The following is a 15,277-nucleotide window of genomic DNA, read 5'->3' as shown; positions in this document are numbered from 1 at the left end:
AAAGGTGTTGGCGAGGATGTGAACAAAAAGGAACACTCATGCACTGTTGGTGGGAATGCAAACTGTAGCCACCACTGTGGAAAACAGTATGGAGGTTCCTCAAAACCTTAAAAATAGAACTACACTGTGACCCATTAATCGTATCACTGGATAATAACCCCAAAAATACAAAAACATTAATTCAAATGGATACAGGCACCCCTATGTTTATGGCAACATTATTTACAATAGCCAAGATATGGAAATAGCCCAAGTGTTCATCAGTTGATGAATGGATAAAGAAGATACAGTATATATATATATATATATATATATATATATATATATATACACACACATTACATATATACAATGGAATATTATTCATCCATAAAAAATAAAATGTTGCCATTTGCTATGATATGGATGGAGCTAGAGAGTATAATGCTAAAAGAAATAAGTCAGAGAAAGACAAATACCATATGATTTCACCCATATGTGGAATTTAAGAAACAAAAGAGCAAAGGAAGAAAGAGAGAGAGAGACAAACCAAGAAACAGATTCTTAATGATGGCGAACAAACTGATGGTCATGGGGGTGGGGGTAAGGTGGGGGATGGGTAAAATAGATGATGGGAATTTAAAAAAAAAGAAATTAATTATTGATCCATCCTACAACCTGGATGAATTTTGAAAACATTATGCTAAGGGAAGGGAGTCAAACACAAAATAGCCACATATTGTATGATTCTATTTAAATGAAACATCTAGAATAGGCAAATCTATAGAAACAAGAAGTAGATTAGTAGTTACCTGGGCTAGGGAGCAGGTTTGAGGGGGAAATGGTTATGACTGCTAATGGGTACCATGTTTCCTTGTGGAGTGATGGAAATATTCTATAACTGATTGTGGTGATGTTTGCAAAACTTTGTGAATATACTAAGAACCATTGGATTGCACACTTCAAATGGGCAAGTTGTATGCTGTGTAAGATCTCAATAAACCTGTTTTTTAAAACAAGAAGGGGGATCAAAAAAAAAAAAAAAAGGCCCATGAGGCAATGCCTGAGGACACACGTCACTAGATGCATGACTCACTTGTCAGGCTCTGTTGAAAGAGTTCATTCATAAAACTTCAAAAGAAAGCCCACAGGGGAGCTGTCAGCCTGGGTCCCCCAAGTGTAGTCTTCCATGCAGGTAGCTTCCTTGGGGAAGAGATCCCTGGACAAGCCATGGTGGAAAGAGAGAAACAGGGAAGGAGAAAGGCCAAGCCAAAGGTAAGTGAGCTGGTTACTGGTGGCGGCAAATGAAGCTCAGTCCTGCCAAGGATCCCCTGCAAACAATACAAAACCCACCAGGACAAGGGATGAGAGGGAACACCGGAGCAGGTAGCAAGCGGAGCCAGCTACCACGAGGCCACATCTGCCATGGCCACCAGAGGTGCCACAGCAGCACAACAACGGGCTGAGAGCTGAGGATGGCACTGGGCAGCCAGCCAGCCCCTCTGGAGCCCCTCTTCTTGCTCTACAGAGCTCTCCCTGCTACACGGTTCTCAGCTCGGAGAGCCTCAACATCATTTCCAAAACCCAAAGCCATCCTCAAACAGCAAATACCTGCTGCCTTTGTGGATTCTCAAAGGCTTTGGCTGAAGACCACTGAATGCACCAGATGTTTTGTTTTTTGTTTTTTTGTTTTTTTAAACAGGAGGCATCCAGAGCCAAGCCTGGCACACAGGGACCCATCAGGCTGTGGGCTGCTGTCAAGGTCAACGGCGAGGAGTGACTGTACAGCAAGGCGTCTGGTTGCTATAAAAGAGCCCTGATGGCAGTGCCCAGAAGGAGTCTAAGAGGGGCCCTGAGTCACCGTGGCGTTGCTAGGATAGGTGTGCTGCCTCAGATGTGGGGATGTTTTCATGGGGCAACAGGCATTCAAATGTAGAGCACGATCATGTAGGCAGAGTGGCCCATACCCAGCGTGAGGGGAAGGTAACCTGCACGGGTCTCTCCTCAGAGAGCAAATACTCAGGCCTCTCCCCAGCCCATCCCTCCCGCCCCCACCAGCACCCAGGCACACACCCATGCTGGTTCCATGGCACTTCCCAGTGTCTTGAAGGAAACCTGGAGCTGACTCCATCCCCGTCACCAGGATGCCCAGGAGACAAGAGCTGGAGCTCCTCATGCCACAGCCACCTGTCCCTCAGCGCACAATGTCCGGGGATGCCTGCCTACCCCCCACCCATCCTTGTGGCAGGGGAGACAGCCTTGTGAAGCAGGGGGCACATTCCTATGAACCAAGCTTCCCCTGAGGCTCAGACCAAAGTGCTGAGACAGAAGGGGACTGACCGAGGCCCCAGCTGATGTCACGGCCCCCGTGGGGATGGGGGGCTTCTTAGGACACAGCAGTTTCTCAGAGTGTTGCTCCAAGCAGCACAGCCCTAACTACCCCCAGCCTGAGCCCAAGGAACTGATGCTATCATCACCCTGTCACTCTTCATCTGCCAGCCACCCTTGGCTCCACGCTGGGTCTCAGGGTAAGGGTCCCCCTTACCTCTAAAACCTAGAACCACCTTCTTCTCACCTGGCTAATGTTGAACAACTCTAAGGTGGGGTGGGGCTGCTTTTCCCCAACACTCCATCATGGCAAGCCTGGATCGCTCCTCTTCTGAACTAATGGAGAAGGTGATGTAGAGACAGATGCAGATGTGGGAGTGATGTGGCCACAAGCCAAGGAACACCTGGAGCCACCAGGAGGTGGAGGAGGCAAGCGATGACCCTGCCCTACAGTGTTGAGGGGAGCATGGCTCAGCCAACACTTTACTTTCAGACCTCTGGTCTCCTTACTGTGACAGATTTTGTTTCTGTTGTTTTAAGGCACCTGGTGTGTGGTAACGTGCTATGGCAGTCCCAGGAAACTACGACAGTCCCTTAATAAAGACCTTCCCACCCCAGATAAAAAGTGCTCCTACACATGAGCACAGCGAGCCAGTGAGACAGGCACACAGATCATTCGAAGCCTCACTGCCCAAACTAAAGCTCGTTAAGTCCCTCACGGTTCTGGGGAGCACATGAAGACACCCGCCAAACATGGCCCACCTCCTGGAATGTGAACTTACTCAAAGGTTCTCAGGAGGAAGTTGAGTTAACTGGTAAGTAATTTAAAACAAAGAGGCACATGTTGTAGAGCAGAAGGCCAAGGCGTCTGAATTTTTTCAGATAAGAAAGTTGCTTCGAGGGAAAGCTGTGGTGGTTTTGGGGCTCCGCTCCTAGACGCCCCTATGATCACTACGACCTTGGGATGTCCACCTTCACCCCTGGGGACAGAGATTTCACCCCAGAAGGAAATCCAGAGGGACAGGACGTGATTCTGCAGCCATCACACGAGGAGGCTCAGCTCCTGGAAGCTGCTGGACTTCCCAAAAGCTGTTCCTCAGCCCTGGAGGCTCTCGGGGTGAGCCCTGGGGTGAGGCGGGTCTGGTGGTGGACCAAGGCAAATAAGAGCTCATCGGACTCCCCGCCCTGATCCCACGCTCCTGAGCAGACCACTTAACCTTGTGGTGGCAAAAGAGACTCTTAACCAGAGAGGAAACAAACCGAGGGTTGCTGGAGGGGCGGGCATGGGGGGAGGGGGTAACCGGGTGATGGGCGTGGAGGGGGGCAGGTGATGGGAGGAGCACGGGGTGTCTATGCAACTGATGAATCACCGAACTCTACCTCTGAAACCAATAACGCACTATATGTTAATTAACTGAATTTAAATAAACATTAAAAAAAAAAAAAACCACCACCTTGCAGTGCCTAGTGGTCTGGTCTACTAAAGGAGCCCAGCCCCCAGCCCTGGCGGGCCTAGGGTAGCCTGAGCCTCCAGCAAGGTGCTCCCCACTCCACCAGGACGGGGCCAGGAGACCCCGCAGCAGGGAAACTGTGCCTTCCTAGGGCGGTGGAGGAGACAAGTTCTCTTGGATTGGGAGAAGCCAATAAGCCCCCTTTCCAACACAGGTGTCTGCAAGACTTTGGGGGCTCTGAGCCCCCACTCAGACCCCAAGGACTCAGAGCAAACCGAGGGCGGGGCCCCCCCACCGGCTCCTCCTGCCAGGCCTGCATTGGGAGGGAGGCCACTTGGAAGTCGCACCAGGCTCTGGAGTTCATGAATGTTGACAACTGAAGAGTGGGAGTCCTCAGGGTGGTTTATTGGTGTTAATGTGATGTGGGCAGGATTAGCGACTCCCCAGATTGTTCTCTGGAAAATACAGCAAACGAAGGCAGAACGGGTCTCCTCCTCCCTCCTGCCACTCAACTCAGGATTTGATTCTAAGTGTCTTCCTGGGATTCCTGGGTGGCTCAGCAGTTTGGCACCTGCCTTCGTCCCAGGGCGTGGTCCTGGAGTCCCGGGATCGGATCGAGTCCCACATCAGGCTTCCTGCATGGAACCTGCTTCTCCCTCTGCCTGTGTCTCTGCTTCTCTCTCTCTGTGTCTCTCATGAATAAATAAATAAAATATTAAAAAAATAAAATAAAAGTGTCTTCCCAGGGATGAGACCTGCAAGAAGAGCCTGTTGCCCCAGTGCCTGTAGTGGGGAGAAGCGAGGGCGCAGGGAGAGAGCACTGGTCCTCTCTGCCCTGCCTCCCTGCCTTTCCCACTGGAAGCTGGAGGTGCCCCAGCATACCTGCCCCTCCCCCCAAGCCTGAGCCCCAGAAGCTTCCTCCGCTGCCCCTCTCTCCCTCACTCCCCATCCTTCAGGCACAGGTCCCTCTGCGCTTCCCTGTCTCTCTCTGGCAGAGGACCCTTTGATTATTTTTGCTACCCGGGCAGGTGGGGGCTAACCCTCCCGCACACCCCCCAGGGGCTACCTCTCTGATCCAAGAGTCTCCTTCGTGGCTCTGGAAGCTGCATGGCTCTCAGATCAAAAGCCAGGACAGAGAGGAAGGGCCTCTGGGGGCCTGGCCTGGCCTGCATTCCTCTGGCCCCAGCACAAAGACAGAGGCGGCTGTCATGTGGAGAGCTGGGGGGCAGCGAGGGGCCTGTGAGGTCATCCAGCTCTCTCAGGGGCTCAAGGATAGCCGCTTGCTCTCTCGCTCACTCTCTCACTCGCTCTCTCGCTCGCTCAGAGACTCCAGACAGGCCCCTGGGAGACAAATGTTTTCATGCTGCTGGTAGTCTGGCCATTGCTTTCCTTGTCCTTCCTGTATTTGAAGACTTTCTAGGCAGGCATTGCCTCTTGCCCCTCCTGCAGGGTCCCAAGGTCCCAGCCTGTCCCCCTTCTTACTACAGGGTCTCCTCAGCCCCTTGCTTACCCCATGGCTCCCCCTTTACCTCCATTATGTTACCCAGTCTCCTGATGGGCCACACAGCCTGTCTCCTCTGAGCACGACCCTCTTCATCTCACTCTTGGCCCTCTGGTGGAGGACACCCCGGCCTCTCCTAGAGGTCACACTCCAAGCCTGCTCAGGCTGTGCCAGGAGGAGGCCTCTCCGTGGAGGGGTGTCTGTGTGTGCGCAGGTGTGCAAATGCAAGCCAGGGCTGTGTGCACATGTCTGGTGGCTTGTGCTCCCCAATGCGTGTATTTGGCCTTTGCTTTCTAGATATGGGAGGCTAATCCCCGAGGGAAGTTTCCAGAATCCAGCCATGCTGGGCCTCAGGCCCATCTGCACCACGTGTATGATGGCCACCAGGAACTGAACAGTAGTAACCACTGCCTGGGTAGCTAAGCTTGGGCTTTAGGTGCACTATTTACTACTTCTAAAAGCCCAACACTTTACAGATAAGAAACAGTGGCTGTACCTGAAGGTAACAGAAAGCAACCAGCCGGCTTGGAAGCTGCCCCAGCTTTGTCTGAGTCCGCAGCTCCCGGTCAAGTACGTCTGCGTGGGGCAGTGAGCAGAGTGTCCACGGATGGTTTCTTTCCAATTCCTCCCACTAAAAAAAAAAAAAAAAAAATTTTAACTTTTTCAGAAGATTTCAGAAGCTGGTATAATGAACCCCCATGTACCATCACCCAGCTTCAAAACTTATCAACATTTTGCTAATCTCGTTTCATCTCTTCTCCCAGACACAGAATTTTTTTTCCTGCCGTATATTAAAGCAAATCTCAGACATCATTTCATTTCACCTGCAAAGACTTCAATCTGTATCTCTAGCAGATAAGGACTTCTCTTCCTTTCCCCTAATTACCATACCATTAACACGCCTAACAAAATTTGCAATGGCTCCTCAGTATTATCTAATACTCAATCTGTGTTTTCCCAGTTGCCTCAGAAATGGCTTTTTATAGTTGGTTTGTTCAAATCAGGATGTAAATGAGGCTGGTCCATTGCATTTGGCCCATGTGTCCTGAGCCCTCTGAGTCATTAACTGTCCCCTCCCTCCCCCAGACCTGGTGTCCCATAGGAAGTCCCACATTCTGACCCACCCTCTACCCCTCTACCCACCTCTACCCACCATTCTACCCCATCCTCACCATGTTTAATATGCTCTTCGATCCCAGAGAGAAAGTGTCTCAAAAGTATAAAATAGATCACACTGCTCCCCTGACTCCCTCTGTGGCTCCCTATTGCCCTGGAAAGAAAATCCATGCTTCTTTCTTGGCCCACAGGAACCCATCATGTAATTTGGCTCTGGATTCCATCTCGGGTTTCACCTCCTTCCCTCTGCCTCCTCCTGCTCCAGTCCTGCAGACTACCTTTCCCTGCTTTGACACCTTGGGGCCCAGTGCAGACCTGTTTCCCTCTCACTAGACCACTCCTCCCTCAGCTCCACCACTGTGGCCATCCTGCCACCCACCCACCCTGAAGCCCTCTCCCCAGAGGCCCACCCTGGCCACCCTCCCCAGTGGCCCCCGTCTCAATCTTTTTTGTGTGACCACTCCACTTCTCAGAATCTGCATTTCCTTCTGCTATTTGTCTGTTTCCTTGATTTCCAGAAACAGAATGCAGGCTTTCGGAGGGCAGGGCTGTGTAGGGCTCGGAACATAGTTAGATGCTCAAGTATTTGATAATTGATGGGACAAATGGGAGGGAGGGAAGCAGAGAGAAGAGGTTTATCTTCTAAAGATTTCGCAGCCTGGCTGGAGAGGCAGGAAAACAATGAGAATGCAAACCCTTTTGATCAATCAATCAATACCTATTAAGCACCGACTAATGACCTCCACACTTTTCCAGGCATGGAGGGGGTATCTTGGGTGTTACCTGCACTCAGTTCAAGGATAACGGAATGCACTCCCTCTGTCGGGGTGGGAATTCACTTAAGGCTTCATGAACTGATCCTCCATCAGCAAAACCCCTCAGCCTCCCGTAGTGTCCTGGGGCCCCAAAAGATGCCTGGGAGGCAGGCAGGGCCAATGTGATGATTCTCCCCATTTCAGAGATAAGGCCGTTGAGACTCAGCTATTTGCCGGGGTCCTGTGGCCAACAGGGGACAGGTCGCGACACTGCCCTTCCCTACTGGGCCGGCAGGTGTGGTAGGAGCACAGGAGGGAGGCAGGGGGCAGAGACCACCTGGGCAAAGGGCAGGTGGACACAGGAGCAGAGGTCAGGGAAGGTGACTTGGGAGGCCAGAACGTGCTCCCAGCCCAGAACTGTGGACTCCGTGGGGAGAGACTCTCCATCAGCCCTGCCCCATCAGGTGGGGTATCTCAGTATCTGGCCTGGGGTCCGGAGCCTAAGGGAGAAGGCAGGAGAGCCCCCAGTGCCAGGCCCCGAGCTGCAGCCTCTGGGAGCTCCACGCACTGAATCTTGGGCTCCTTACTTTATGGCTTATTTTAATTTAGACAAAAGACTCACTTGGCCCTTTATGATCCCATCCAGTGGAGCTTTTTGTCTTTTTACCAGAGCTTTCTGTTTTTACTGTTTTGATCTCTACTGTTTTATTAAGTAATCCTTTTGCTTTTTACCCCTGATCTCATTTACTTTTTTTTTCTCTCTTGCTTTTAAATGCAAACAGAGAGGCAAGCAGTATCCTCAAGGTGAGGCCATGAGGGAGCCTAATGAGACCTGGGACCCCGGAGGACGAGCCCTGGCTCCAGAAGTGGTCTCCCAGAAAAGACTAGTGTTCCCATTTTAAAATGACTTGTTTCAGGGCACCTGGATGGCTCAGTGGTTGAGCGTCTACCTTTGGCTCAAGGTGGTGAACCCGGGGTCCTGGGATCGAGTCTTGCACAGACTCCCAGCAGGGAGCCTACTTCTCCCTCTGCCTGTGTCTCTGCCTCTCTGTGTGTCTCTGCCTATCTCTGTGTGTCTCTCATGAATAAATAAATAAATCCTTAAAAAAATTTTTACATAAATGGTTTCACGCTATCAATTCCTTTCCGGTTCTTAAAATTCTTCCCTCTGGGCTGCTTGCAAGATCTCCCCCAGTTGCTGAACAGAGATGCAGTTCGTTACCTCTGACTGCGGGTGGCATGCCATCATGCGACAATGCCACAGGCTCTTTACGCCGCCCCCACTGAAGGACACGGCGCTGGCTCAGATCGTGACCACGACTGACACCTGCCCGCACGTGTCCACCATGCACCGACGGGAGACCCTGCGGAGCCCTACCCCCCAGTGTGTGAGTGGCAGCAATGGGGCACCAGACCCTCAGTACCCAGGCCACCCAACTTCTCCGTGCCCAGTTTACACCTTCCACCAGTAGGAACTGAAGGCCTTCCCTTTCCCGCCTCCTCACTAGTCTCTGATAGAATTCCGATTTTCTTATTTTTGCCAGTCCGAGGGGGTAAGATGATACCTTATTTTAATTTGTGTTAAGGAAATTAAGTAACTCTTTATGTAGCTATTAGCTCTTCAAATGGCCACTTCTATGAATGGCCTGTTTATATCCCTGTTTCCTTTCTTCTTTTAGAAACTTGTGTTTTTCTTTTCTTTTTTCTTTAAGATTTTAATCTATTTATTCATAAGAGACAGACAGAGAGGCAGAGACACAGGCAAAGGGAGATGCAGGCTTCCCGCAGGGAGCCCGATGCAGAACCCGATCCCAGGACCCCAGGATCACGACTTGAGCCAAAGGCAGACGCTCAACCACTGAGCCACCCAGGCATCCCGATACTTGTGTTTTTCTTAGGGATTTGCAGTTCTTTGTATATGCTGGATATAAACCTTTGTCAGTTTTAGACTTCCAAAAATATCTACTCCCAGTCTGTTGCTCCTCTGTTAACTTTGCTTATACCGTTGTGGGTTTTTTTAAACAAAAATCTCTAATGTGGATGTGACCAAATCTATTTATTTTGTTCCTTATGGTTTGTGTCTGGTTATTTTTTAAATTGTTTTCAAAGAAATGCTCACTTTCAGCTTCACAAGTTATTTTTAATACATTTTCTTTCATTTGTGTTTATAATTTTACTTTTCACATGTAGGACTCTCTCTACTTGGGAATTTTTAAAAATCTAGTGTTAAGCACCAACCCAACTTAATTCATTTCCAAAGAAGTGAACCATTTTTTTCTGGTGACTTTTACAAAATCACTCATTCTCTCACCGATATGTGACGCTATCTCTCTCATAGGGAGTCCCCTTGTGGTTTTTTATTTAGACTTATTTTAATTCAGTTTATTTATGTGTGACTAGGTCTGCTTCTGGCCCTTTATTCTGTTCCTTTTGCTTATTTGTCTGTCCCTATGCCAATAACACACTGCTTTTATTATTACGCTTTTATTGTAATCAGTTTGATTATCAGCAGAACAAGTTGTTTCTTTGTTGCTTCTTTTTTAATTGGATTAGCTATTTGTGGATCTCGATTCTTCGATAGAAATTTTATACTCACTTTGTTTAATTCCCCAAAATTCCTTCTGGAATTTAATTGAATGTAGAAATTAATTTGGGGCTAATAGACATCTTTCCAAAATTAAGTCATTCCAAACATGGATAAAGTATTTCTCTTTATTTAGGTCTTTCATTTAACGATTTTTGTAAAGTTTAATGCTTCCCCCCCCCTTTGTGGTCTTGGGCCTTTGTTGTTAATGCCTGAGGCCTTTGTGATTTTCAGTGCTATTATCAGATACAGGTCTACTATCCTCTCCGGGATCCTGGGAGGGGCCTAGAAATGTGTCTGTGCTGTTGCAAAATCGCAAAAGTAGAGTATTTTAACCACAGTTGGTCCAGACTTCGTTATCTCAATCCCAACTTCCCCTCCACGGCAACACGGGGGTGCGGATATCTTTCCCAGTTCGTGTCTTCATTTTCTTCAGATGCATACCCAGTAGTGGAATTACTGGATCGTGGGGTGGTTCTATTATTAACTTTTTGAGGAACTCCATAATGATTTCCACAGTGGCTGCACCAGTTTGCATTCCCACCGGCAGGGCATGAGGGTTCATTTTCCTCCACATCCTATTAGTCTGCTCAGGCCTTCTTTTTCTTTTGTGTCGATTTCAGCATATTTTCCAGAAATGTGTACATTTCATATAGGTCAACTGTAGATAACTTTATATACATGTATATTGTTCTAATAGTATTTTTAGAAAGATTTTATGTATCTATTCGTGAGAGAGGTAGAGACATAGGCAAAGGGAGAAGCAGGCTCCATGCAGGGAGTCCGATATGGGACTCGATCCCGGGACTCCAGGATCACACCCTGAGCCAAAGGCAGCCCCTTAACCGCTGAGCCACCCAGGCATCCCTCTAATAGTATTTTTATATTTAAAAATCTTAGTTCTACTTCACGATCTTTTTCTCCCTACCCCTGGGAGAGACCCTTGGCTCTTGCTTACCTAACTCTGATGCTCTGCAGAGTTAGATTAATCCTGTAGTTTAAAATCTGCTCGTATTTGCTTGGTATGTATTTTACCGGTCTTTTAAAGGATGTTCATTTTGCCTTTTCAAGGAAATTCTTGTCTTTAGTACTCATTTATACCGTTTTTTATTCTTGGCATCATTTTTTATTTCATTGATTTCTGCTTTTTTAAAAAAGATTTTATTTATTTGACAGAGAGAGAGAGCGCACGCGCACAAGCAGGGGGAGAGGCAGAGGGAAAGGGAGAAGCAGGATCCCCACTGACCAGGGAGCCCGACATGGGGCTCAATCCCAGGAGCCTGGGATCATGACCTCAGCCGAAGGCAGATGCTTAACCTACTGAGCCACCCAGGCTCTCCTCTTTAATTCCTATTCTAATCTTACTTTCTTCTTGATTATATGGGCTTTCTCTATTGCTTGTTTTTTTTTTTTTCACCTTCTGATTTGCATAGATGACTCGTTTGTTTTCAGCTCTTCTTGTTTTCTGATAGATGTATTTAAAGCTATAAATTTTCCTCGTGGGACTGCTTTAACTGTAGTACATAAATTGTGATATGCAGAGCTTTCTTTGATATTTAATCCTAAGTAATTCATCATTTCCCTTAAGATTTTCTCTTTAGTCCAAGGGCTATTCAGTAGTATGTTTTTATTTTTCTCACATGTGGGACATTTGGGCTATTTTGGTTTTCGTTTTTTTAAGATTCTATTTATTTGAGAGAGGAAGAGGGAGCACAAACAGGGGGAGGGCAGAGGGAGAAGCAGATTCCCTGCTGAGCAGGGAGCCCGATGTGGGGCTCAATTCCAGGACTCTGAGATCATGACCTGAGTGGAAGGAGGGTGCTTAACCAACTGAGCCACCCAGGTGCCCCTGGCTATTTTGGTTTGGTTTGGTTTTGGTCTCTTCCCACCCCTAGTCTCTCCTGACTGCTGTCATGTTGAGATGATCTGGATTTTAGTTCCAGATTGTGCCACAGATTCATCATTTATTCAAGCAACAATAAAATCCAATAAATTATTCTTCAATCTTATTTTTCTCATCTTACATGTGCTTCTTAAGATCCACTTTTTTTTAATTGTTGGAATACATTCTGCATACCTCTTTATGCCTGAGGATGTCTTTATTTTGCCCTCATATTTAAATAAATATTTAGCTACATATAGATTTCAGTGGTTTCTAGATATCACTTGTCATCTCATTGTCTGATTCCTCCTTATTGGTAGGTGATCTGCATGGAAGTTTTCTCCCTCGGATGCACTTACATGTCTCCCTAATGTGTCTGTGAATGGCATTTTTCTTTTTTCTATTGTTTAGCACTGTCTTAGCCCCCTCCCCTCTGAAAGTGTATTTGTCCCTTTAATTTGGGGGCAAAGTCACTGTCTCTTCCAACATTTTCTCCTTTCTATGTACTCTTTTATCTTTTTTCTTCTCTAGGATAGACACCTATTTGTGGCTGTATTGCCATCTTCCATATCTTACTGTTCTCACAGTGTTTCTCTCTATTCCTGGGAGAGAGCCCTGAGACTTATTTATCCTCGTATGCTCCACAGAGTTGGGTTTGGTTGACTTGAATGTCTAACTGGGCTGGGAGGAAGTAGAGCTTCAGCCTCAGTAGTCCCTTCCCTTGGCTCTGACACTCATCCTCCTCCCCACGGGCCAGCCCAATGCTGGTGGAGGAGTCACAAGATGCTGCCACTGTGCCCATCTCTCCATTGTCAAGAGAAGCTAGGGTAGGACAACAACACGGATCCTCACCAGGCTGCACGGCTAGAGCAGACTTTAAAAGTTTGCAGAGGGCTTTCTCACCCTCTGTCTCTTATCATGACAGCTCTTTGAAGTGAGGCTGAATTGGCGATCTAGCAAGGACCATCCTCTACTACCTCATGCAACTGTATTGTGGTTACATGAGTGTACATGCGCAGACATGCATTCACATGCGGACATGCATGAGGTGTTTAAATGTCCAAGGTGCAAGCCTTCCTAGCCACATGAAGTCAGTGTGAATGCCATATGCAGGGGGAGCTGGGCCCCCATGGTTCCCGACTCTGTTGCTGGGGAGTACTATCCACCCCCATAATCTGCTGTCTGGTCCTTGTCAAGTACCCTCTCCACCCTCACCCAACCTTCCCCTCCAGAAGAGGTCCTCCTCCTGGGCTGAGATCTCCAACAGGCCCTTGGTGCCAGCAGAGCTCTGTGGGCAGCCACCAAATCCCACAGAATCTGTCCTGCTCACACTGCTCCGCCCTCTCTTCCTCAACGGAAGAGGCTGTGCTGGGCCCCTGCCCACTGCTCCACCCTCTCTTCCTCAATGCAGAGGGCAGGAAGTTCACCTTGGATCTGACCTGCATCTCGACTAAAGAAACAGCCCCTCTTCTCCATCTGAACTCAACTGGAGCTGTCATCTCTGGCTAGTCCAGGATGACCCTTTGCTCATCAGGGGGAACAAGGCACATTCCCCTCTACCTACAGGTGGTGTTTGGGGGAAGTCTCTCTTCCCTCTATTCTCTCTCTATTCTAACAGAGCCCTAATCCACCAGCCACAGTAGCAAGTGGGGAGTCAGGGCCGCCTTCACTGCTGTCAATTTTCCAGCTGGGCTTATCTGCGCCTTCACATGGTGTTCTCTTGTCAGAGGAGCCAGGGGCTGTGTGCGACAATCAGGCTAAATAAATGCTGCCTCCTCATCCACCTACCCTCAATTCCCTGTCCTTTTGCTGAGGACAGCAGAGCATCTCCCTGGCTTCCACAGAAGATGTTGGTATATTGTCACCTGGCCTTATTTGATTAGTGTCTTACTCCAAATGCCTGGGGCCAACTCTCCATAGAGAGAAGGGGGTGGGAGGAGAGAAAGAAAGAAGATAAAGTCTCCCTTTCCCCCTTTGCTGCCTGACCTGCTGGTTCTGGAGAGGTGTGGGTGGGGAAACAGAACTGTAGGGAGCAGGGTGGGAGATGGCACAGTTGAGGTCAGGGAGGCATTAAAAGGAGAACCACAGGGACCAGGAGTTTTGAGGACTGTCAACCTAGGATCGAGGTTCCCAGACGTTGATTCCTAAATCTTCTCCAGACATCCTGTGACCATCCTCCAAATGTCATCATGGCCCACGGTGGCCTCTCCAAGCTCCAGTAGTAGGAGTTGGTAAGACAAGCTTTGTATTCTCTCTCAGACAGGAGAAAATGTGTCCCAGTGGCCCTAATGGTGAACGTTTGGTGCTACCATATCTGAGGTCCTGGATTCTGGTCCCCCAGGGACATCTGTGGCTTTTATGAACATGAATGGAACACACCAGATCCTAGAACCATCAGACAAATAAGTACCTTGGTGCCAAGGAGTCCTGGAAGAAGACTGTGGCTCTGTCCATGTGAGAGCCCTTCTCCATGCCTGGAACAACAGCCCCCAAATTGGCTAACTCCTTATAAAGTCATTGGCACCATCCCATTGTCTTACTCAATGTTTTCCACAGTCCTATGAGACAGGTAGTGTTCTTTTCAACTCCCCAGATAAGGAAGCTGAGGCTCAGATGGCCAGGCGGCTTTCTCAAGGTAACAACCAGCAAGCAGTAGAGCCAAGACTCAGAACTGGATCTCCTGGCGGTGGAGCCAATCATCCCACCGTATTCCAGCTAGAACCCACGGTAGCCCAAATGGTGGCCACTCTTGAGTTGTGAGCTGCTCAACTTGCAAGGCACGTCAAGAGCAAGACAATCAGGAGTGAGGAAGTCCATCCGGCCTCCTCAAATATGTGTTCTCTGGTACTTTTGTTTTCCTTGCCAGGTAGCCGTGAACTGAACCGGCTCATGTTAGACATGGTCCCCAGTGATCAGAAGCTGCAGCACGAATTCTTACGAATTCTTACGCACACTTACAATCAACTGACTCCTGCAACCATGTGCTCCAGCATTACCTCTCTCACCTCCACCTACATCTTCTGGGAATCTATTCAAATCTAGTCAACAGAGCAGCAAGGAGAAGAGGATAAACCTACATCAACACTGTATTTCTCTTCGTCTCTCTCCTTGTGAAAACAAAAGAGAAACCGTGCAAAGCCTCATCCAATATTCACTAGGAGTCAGCCTGACATGATCCCAGGAAAATAAGTCCTTTTCAAAGCCATAGTTTCGCGGCATCCTCTCCCACGACTGAGCAGTCAGAGCAGGCCACGTGTAGGGCTCCGAGGCTGGCAGAGGCATTCGGCGGTAAGGCTTAATTATGATTCATGGAGTTGCGTTGTGGAGATGGTTTAAAGCCACTTAATTAGTGTAGGAATATACCGCCATAATTATCCTGAAATATGACCTAATTAACCTATGGAAAAGCCAGGCCCACTGCTCGGGAATGCCGGAGACATTAGTAGTCTATTAATATACTCAGTCTGCTCTCAAGCCCAGCACTGGAGGTCCAGACAGAGGAGAATAGGGTTTGCCATGAAGGGTGATGATGTTTAAAGTGTGTGAAGCGGGCCAGGAAAGGAGAAGAGAATGATATTTACTGAGCACCTATTATGAGCCAAGCAGGGTTTTAAACCATATCTAATTTCATCTTCAAAACAATCCTTTAGGATAGATATTAAAGTTCAGAGACGTTCGTTA

The 15,277-nt window shown here is 48.3% G+C and overlaps 1 long non-coding RNA gene across 15 annotated transcripts in view; it reads right to left on the bottom strand.

Moving 5' to 3' along the window:
- Positions 1-4,148: 4,148 nt before the first annotated feature.
- The window catches only part of LOC140631111 (uncharacterized), a 167,494-nt gene continuing 156,365 nt past the window's right edge, over positions 4,149-15,277 (bottom strand). For 14 of the 15 annotated variants that reach the window (XR_012028771.1, XR_012028753.1, XR_012028752.1 and 11 more), the window contains 3 exons: positions 5,756-5,890; positions 4,825-5,099; positions 4,149-4,448 (listed from right to left, as the gene is read on the bottom strand). This is a non-coding gene — a long non-coding RNA (uncharacterized lncRNA). The remainder of the gene's footprint in view (positions 4,449-4,824; positions 5,100-5,755; positions 5,891-15,277) is intronic. The other variant, XR_012028756.1, reaches the window with a different exon arrangement.

The sequence above is a fragment of the Canis lupus genome, chromosome 3, assembly GCF_048164855.1.
Source record: "Canis lupus baileyi chromosome 3, mCanLup2.hap1, whole genome shotgun sequence".
Classification (NCBI taxonomy): domain Eukaryota; kingdom Metazoa; phylum Chordata; class Mammalia; order Carnivora; family Canidae; genus Canis; species Canis lupus.
The sequence above is the reverse complement of the archived record's forward strand: the minus strand, read 5'-3'. Positions and strand labels throughout refer to the sequence as shown.